This window comes from Solanum verrucosum, unplaced genomic scaffold (assembly GCF_900185275.1).
Source record: "Solanum verrucosum unplaced genomic scaffold, falcon-dt-bn FXZP01000208.1, whole genome shotgun sequence".
Lineage (NCBI taxonomy): Eukaryota > Viridiplantae > Streptophyta > Magnoliopsida > Solanales > Solanaceae > Solanum > Solanum verrucosum.
The window spans coordinates 3,271,885-3,279,910 of record NW_026020329.1 but is presented as its reverse complement, the minus strand read 5'-3'; the positions used below and the strand labels follow the sequence as shown (position 1 = coordinate 3,279,910).

The following is an 8,026-nucleotide window of genomic DNA, read 5'->3' as shown; positions in this document are numbered from 1 at the left end:
TTAAAATGTTGTCTTCTTTAATTATATACATTAGCCACAATAAGCCGTAAAACCTCATTCAAGTTTCAATTAAGCTGATGAGTGACATGTTTAACGTGGTTAACTAATTTATATAATGAGAACTTGAGAAAACACCTTGACGTTTTTCAAAAATTTGAATAAGAATTTTTTGTTTAGATGCTCAATCGGGAAAAGCTATAATCCGATTGTCTAAATTAAATTTATCGATAAGTTTAAAGGTTGCTAATATATTTCATCTTATAACAGTTAAGATATAATCAATAAAGGATAGTTAGATAAACATAAATATTGTATGGTATACATTTAAATAGAATATTACTCTTTATATACTAAAACCTTTTGAATACTTTAATCAAAATTCTAGAGTTGCCAATAACAGAAACTATGAAACTATATATTATAAATAATTTTTAAAGTCTTTAATAGTTAAATTATATACAAAATAATTATATTAAAAATAGTTTTTTTGCATAATTAGGGAAAGAAGTTTGTGTAAGATACAAAATATTTTTATAGTATGATTTTTGAGATATAATCAGGTGGACCTCAGCTTCTGGCAAGTGAGTGTCGCAGGAGCAATATTGCACCTGTGAGTGTATTCTCCTTCGGCGAGTTTGAAGCTAAATTGAATTATATTAATTTAATATTTTAAAATAGAATTTAGATATTTAAAAAATATACAAAAATAATATAAGGTGCAATTATTTTCATATCAATACGGTGAAAAAAACGCATTTTAAACATTAGTCAAAGTTTATGTTGGTGTATATACCATAAATTACAATAAATTATCGTTGAAAATAAAATGACAAAAATGAATAAAAAGTATTCATGTTGTATGTATGATGGGCATTATAGAAGAGATTTATTGTATTCATAACTAATGTTTATGAAATATTAATGCTATATGGTCATTGGGCCAAGTGGGGGAATATAAGAATGATATCTTAGCCCAAGTTTACTTTTGACCCAAGAAAGTCATAAGAAACATTTAAAGAAGAATAAATCTCGTCCGTACATCAGTTACTTGATGGATGTAGCAGATTAAGTCGTAACCTCTATAAATTGATTTCTACCTCTACCCATTAGGGTTATCATATATTCTCTACATTATTTTTCATCGCTGATGGATGTGGATGAAAATAATGTAGAGAGTATGTGGTAACCCTAATGGGTGGAGGGGGGACCAATTTATAGAGGTAAAATTTTAATCTGGTACATCCATCAAGTAACCGATGTACGGATGAGATCTATTCATCATTTAATGTTATTTATGATTTTCTTGGGTTACAAGTAAACTTGGGCCATAAGTAAGATATTATTATTACATTTCTCCATCTGGAATGACCATATAACATTAATATTGCATAATATTAGTTATACGCATACAATAAATCTCTTCTATAATGTCCATCATACATACCACAATATGACAAACTACTAATGCAAGTTATGGAGGTTTGTACATAATTTTATGCTATATACTTCCCTCCATATACTACTACTACATAAGCAACGTATCATACTAGATTCATAAGCTATAAAACATATAACATTATGATCCACAATAATGTCTCATACAAAGTTATCTTATAATATCTCAAAACAATAATGTGTACATCATTATGAGAAACAAGAGATTCATTAATGTATATCAGAAACACATATTTGAGCTCAGAGTCTCAAAACATTAAATATATCAATCATAAGTACAACCAAGACCCATTCTTTGAACATGTTCCTTAAATGTCTTTGGGTGTAAGCCCTTTGTTAAAGGATCTGCAATCATAAGATCACTTCTAATATTCTCAAATAACACTCTTTGTTTTTGAACTTCTAAAGTACTTTAATTCCATATGTTTGACACCTTTAGAGCACTTTTCGTTCTTGGAGAAGAATATTGTTGCAATACTATAACAATAAATTTTTAGCAGCTTGGTAATGGCGTCCACAACCCCAAGTCTTGAAATAAAGTTCAACAACCATAATGCATGAATTGTGGCTTCATAACATGCCACAAATTCTGCTTCCAAAGTGGATGGAGCAATGATAGATTTTTTAGCACACTTCCATGATACTGATCATTCAGCTTATAAGAACAAGTAACCAAATGTGAACTTTCTAGTGTTAGCACATCTAGCAAAATTTGAATCTGAATGTACAGTAACTTCTAAGTGATTGGATCTCCTATACATGAGCATGTAATCCTTTGTTCCTTTAAGATACCTCTAGATTTTCTTTGTAGCTTCCCAGTGATCAATTTTGGGGTTACTTTGAGATCTTCCTAGCATTCCAACCGCAAAACTAATATCCAATCTTGTGCAAGTTTGAACATACATCAAACTTCCAACAATAGAAGAGTGAGAAATTGATTTTATTTCCTTCCATTCTACATCATTCTTTGGGCATTGCATGAGATTAAATTTTTCCCCTTTTGAATAGGAGCAATTCCTGCTAAACAATTGTTTATGTTAAATCTCTATAGAACTCTTTCGATCTAGCCTTTTTGAGACAGTCCTAATAACTCTTGTGATCTTTCACGAAATATTTCTATCCATATAATATATGATGTCTCACCCATATCTTTCATTTCAAAGTTCACAGAGAGAAAATCTTTCGTCTCACACAATATGTCTAAATCATTAGCAACAAGTAAAATGTCATCCACATACATGACTAAAAATATAAACTTACTCCACTGGTCTTTTGGTATATTCAACGATCATAGGTAATCTCCTTAAATTCAAAAGATGTTATGGTATCATTAAAATATATATACCACTATCGTGAGGCTTTCTTGAGTCTATATGTTGGCTTCTTTAGCTTACACACCATTTGATCTTTTTCTTTAATAACGAAACCCTCTAGTTGGTTGGAAGAACCTAGTCGGTCATTTTTGGAAAGTTTCGTGAATCTATCATTTTACCCTCTCGATATCGACCCCGAGTATTTTATGATTAAGTTTGAAAATTTAGTTTTGAACTTTGAGTTAAAAATTGAGAATTTGGTAGGTTTGTGAGTTTTAAAGGCTAAGTTGTTAAGGAAGTGATTTTGGGGGTCTTTTGGAGTTTCAAGTGTCGGAATAGAATTCCGTTGATTTTATCAATCACAAAATATGGAATCTGAGCAGAGGGAGTTGTCGGTTTCAATTTTTGAGTCTTTTTAAGGATTTGAGGTCTTTAGTTGTGAAATTGTGGAAATTTAGCCTTTTGGTTGATTTTAGTCAATATTCAGGGTTCAAATACTCGGATCCAAATTTCAAGAGTTTCGTTGGATTTGGGGATGATTTTAGGCATAGGTGAGGTCTTGATTGATTTTTGAGAGATTCTGAACTTGTTTTAGCCTTTTTAGGCGTGAGTTTGTTTCTTGTGGTTTTACGGATGTCAGGTCAAGGAAACCTCGAAATCATGTTTTGAGAGTGCCATTGAGTCTGTAACGTCGAGTATAATTGATTTGCATATCTGATTTGTGTGTACGGAGTTCCAAACGAATTCCAAGTGTCCTTTCGATGTTATGGGAGTTGGTTGTGTTTTCTGAAGCTGCAGGCCTCGCTTTTGCGAAGGTCCTGTTGTTTAAGCAACCTCCGCTTAAGTGAAGGAAATGTCGCTTAAGCGAGCTTCACTTTTGCGAAGGGGTCTTCGCTTTTGCGATGCTCATGCTTAAGCGAGCTTTGCTTTTGCGAAGGGGTCTCCGCTTAAGTAAAGGACATGTCTCTTAAGTGAAGGACATGTCTTTAATGATCTTTGCTCAATTAGTGTAGAATTCACATTATCTGTCTTTTATCAAAACTTTATTATGTGCTTTTTAGGAGGAGGGGTATGGGTGGGGGATAATCACAAGTTTTAAAGTATTAATTTCTTTTTTGAATTTTGTACACTATCAAACATAGTCACATGATGGACAAGTACAGTCTAATAGGAAAATGATTGAGCATACAGTACCATCTCCATAATTCTGATTTTATCATTGATGAACTGAAAATAAAGGCAAAAAAAAATTATCTTACATCTTTGAAATTATGTTGGCTCCTTCTACATTTTTAAAAGTCATCTTGTAAATAATTTTTTGAAATTTTTCCATTGCCAATGGAGGCAAACTTATTGCTACTAAAATACCCTTTTCTCCCTTTTCATTATTAACAAGAATTCCAATGCTAATGTAAGATATAGCTTCTGAAACCCCTCCAAAAATGGGTTTTCCCCATCCAAAATCAAATTCATCAAATCCAACAGATCTATTATCTGAGACAATGAAATTCCAAGATTTTGATAACTCAGGTCGCCCTTTAATCACCATTAAATCTGTCACTGATTTAATGTACTCTTCACTCATATGATCTTTAAGTTTCTTGACTAGCTCAACTGCATATGTTAGTGAATCCTGCTTTTGATACTGCAGCTGGAGTAATAAGCGCATTACCGTAATATCCAGATGGCAATTCAAATTTTAGTGATTTTCCACATATACTAACAAAGAACGTCAAACGAACAATTTCTCCAGGGTGCAAATCGAGAGAAATGGTACGACATTTCCATAAAAACGCTACTAACAACTCGAATTTTGTACTTTTACAATTTGGAGAAACTTGATTTTTAATAGCTTCCATCTCTGTATTTCCAAAGAAAAAAGAATTTTCTTTTAATTTGTATTCAATAGATTCCCATGCAATTTTTTACTCAATTTTCCCATCAAACTCATGGTGAGTACATGTAATACTTGGTGATGATGTAGCACTTAAGAGATCCCTTTGCCATACAGGTAGTATAGAAGGCACATAAGCTCCTTGAATTAATTCACTTAATGCATTTAGAAACATTTTGAAGCCATAAGCATCCATCATAGTGTGATTAACTCTGAATCCAATAGCTAATCCACCACAACTAAAACGAGTCACCTATGCATAAAGGTATACGTGTTAGTTTTGGATCAATAAATTACCAATAATCGATCCCCTATATAACATAAGTTTCGAAAGAAAAAAGACAATAGATATTCAAGTTGATTGTTTACCTGAACTAACAAAAGAGGACAACCGATAATTCCATCAGAATCTGGAACATTGTGAAGTAGTAAATCCAAATATGGACATGGTGGTTTAATAGAGTCGCCTAATTTGTCAAGCGCCACATTAGCATCAGCTTCAATAAACATCATTCCTTCACTATTGCAATTAACCATAAGCTTTCTATTAGGCCCTTCAATGAGCCTACCAGCTAATGGATAATAAAACACAAGTGTTTTGGACAAACCATTTTTTATAATTTTTGTAGGATCTTTTCCTTTCATTGAGGAATTGTATTTGTAAAATATTAATATGTGACTATGAAAACGTGTACTCCCTTGATCATCTATATCAGAAAGATATTTTGTCTCACGAGGTGTTATTATTGTTGGCACTATAATTTTGTTTGGTGATATTTATTGAAATTGGCATAGTGTGAGCCATATAGAGTCATTGTAAGCATTTGGAATTAGATTTATATAGAGTCAATTGCATCAAAAGTTTGACCCTACCATTGGTTATTAAACCCAAAAGATAACAAAGTACAAGTGATTTTTACAAGAGGAAAAGTTAATTTTGTCTTTTATCTATTAATCTCATGCATTTTAATCATGTAACATGCTGACTGTAACATCGTGCAATTTGAAATAGCAATGAAGAAGCTTGTAATTGGAAATAGCCATTTTTGGAAAGAATTCAAAATCTGCGAAATTTAGTTAAGGATGGAAAAAAAATGAGTTTTTGGTCAACTTCACACAGTCATAACTCCTAGCTCAGGATGAGTTAGGTGTATTTCCAGTTATGTTTGGAAAGCCCTTGGAATGATCTTTCCAACGCCGCCGAGTTTGCTCGATTTCGAGTTCGTATGAGTGAGTTATGCCCTTTGGAAGTTGGACTGTTGGCATATGGCAGTTTAGTCCGAATTTGTAAGGGTATTTTGGTCTTTTCCCTAACCATTTCTTTTGGTTATATTAAGGGTCTAGACTGATTTTAATTTAGTTTTTCCCTTTTAAAAGTGAGAGTTAGGGTTGTGAGTGAAGAGAGAAAGAAGAGGAGAAAGAGAAGAAAAAAAAAAGCAAAGTTCGTCAAGATCATTGTGGTTTTCGTCGGGGGTGATCCCTAATAAGGTATGTGAGATCATATTGTTGGGTTGGTTCATTCCCCCACACGCCATACTTGTTTTAATTCTGAGAAAAGATTGGTTGTGGTTGTTGAATTCTTGTGGTTGTGTTGTTGAAGTTTCTTGTTGTTTTGGTACATGTTTTCGGATGGAATTTCGAGTTGAATCTATTGTATATTGAGGGTTTTAATGATTATGAGTGTTTTGGGAAAGAACCTTTGTTGTTGAGAGGGTTTAGAGTTGGAGAAACTAAGGAAGAAAGTCAAATTTTTTAGGGCAAATGGCTGGGGCGTTGCGCTAGCCAGCGCCCCCCAAAAGGGGCTCTGAAGTTCCTCCCTTGGGGCCGCGCGCCATGCAGTGCGCCCAACAGGCCTTCTGGAATTTGAGGGCTGGCGCCCCGCGCCTCTCAGAGCGCCAAGGACGCCAGTTCTCCTCATTCCTTCTCCACTTTTTCATACATTTTCCGTGGTAATATACCTATGTTTTCTAGTTGTTTTCAACACCCTAAGGTACATCTAAACATCATGAACTCATCCATAAACATGAGATCATTACCCTTGAATCCGTAATCCAATTCGAGGAAAGTTAGGATTAAAGTCAAGTGAAGTTAGAGTCAAGTCTAGAAGTTAAGAAACAAGTCTTTAAAGTTTTTTCAAGAGTCTTTATTGAACGTTTTAACTTCGTTTTAAGGCTCAAGTTTCAAGTTAAGCCAACAGTATAGAGTTGAGTTCATTTCTCAAAGGTTATTAGGGAACTAAGTATTCCCAAAGAAGTTTATAAATGTTTTTACATTTAAGTAAGAAAGGAACTATGTTTTTCCAAGAGAGCCTTTGGGCTAAGCTTTGAGAAATTATCTCAAACTAAAGAAAGATGTGTTTAAAACACTTATGAGCTAAAGTATATTTTTGGGGGTACTATTGAGCACCAAATTGGGGACACGAGTTCATATTAATTCAACTCTCCATAAGAACCATGTAGCCAAACATGGGATTTAACAGGTCATACTTTTTAGATGATCACGTAAGTTAATCTAGTGGATCCACTAAGTTAAGTAAGGTCCTATATCACGGCAAGGTATAGGATGGTCCTTGGGAAACAGAGGTAAAATGTTGTATCATCACTAGGGCTCATAGTGGTGGTTGTCGGTTAAAGAATCTCCCACTAAAATTATATTTCTTTTATATAAGTAAAGTTGAGTTTGTTATTGTTTTATCCTTAACAAACTAAGTTGTTTACACTATTTTACTAGTGTTATATATATTGCATGTGTCTCATTGCTTTATATTGAGTTCGGTTATTCATGAGTCGAACTAGGGGTGTGCACTATTCGGATTAAACCGAATAACCAAACCAAATCAAACCGAATTTTTATTTGGATTGGTTTTTTGGTTTTTCGGATTGGTTTTGGATTAATAAATTACTTTATTTGGTTTTTTGGTTTTGTTTTGGATTTTAAAAAATAAAAACCGAAAAACCGAAAAAAACCAAATTATATATATATATAATGTTTTGGTTTAGAATTAAGTTGGAGTTAACCACTTCTGTCCATTTTTTGTTATTGTCTTTCATGATGATTACATTTATATTTTATGTTTGAATTACATCTATAATAGGTATACTTGTAAGTATTGTGTTTTAAGTTTTACTTATGATTTATATTAGAAAAAATATTTAAGGGATTAAATATTATTACTTTGGTTATATATGTTATTAATTATTGACATAACCAAATAACCAAATCGAAAAAAGCTGAACCGAATAGAGGAAAACCAAACCAAACCAAATTTATTTTGGATCGGATTGGGTTACACTTTTACAAAACCAAAAACCAAAAATCCAAACCGAATAGTGTAAAACCAAACCGAAAAACCGAATGCACACCC

The 8,026-nt window shown here is 32.9% G+C and overlaps 1 pseudogene; it reads right to left on the bottom strand.

Annotated features, from left to right (window-relative positions):
• Positions 1 to 3,992: 3,992 nt before the first annotated feature.
• On the bottom strand, positions 3,993 to 5,467 carry LOC125836009 (methanol O-anthraniloyltransferase-like; annotated as a pseudogene).
• Positions 5,468 to 8,026: the final 2,559 nt, after the last annotated feature.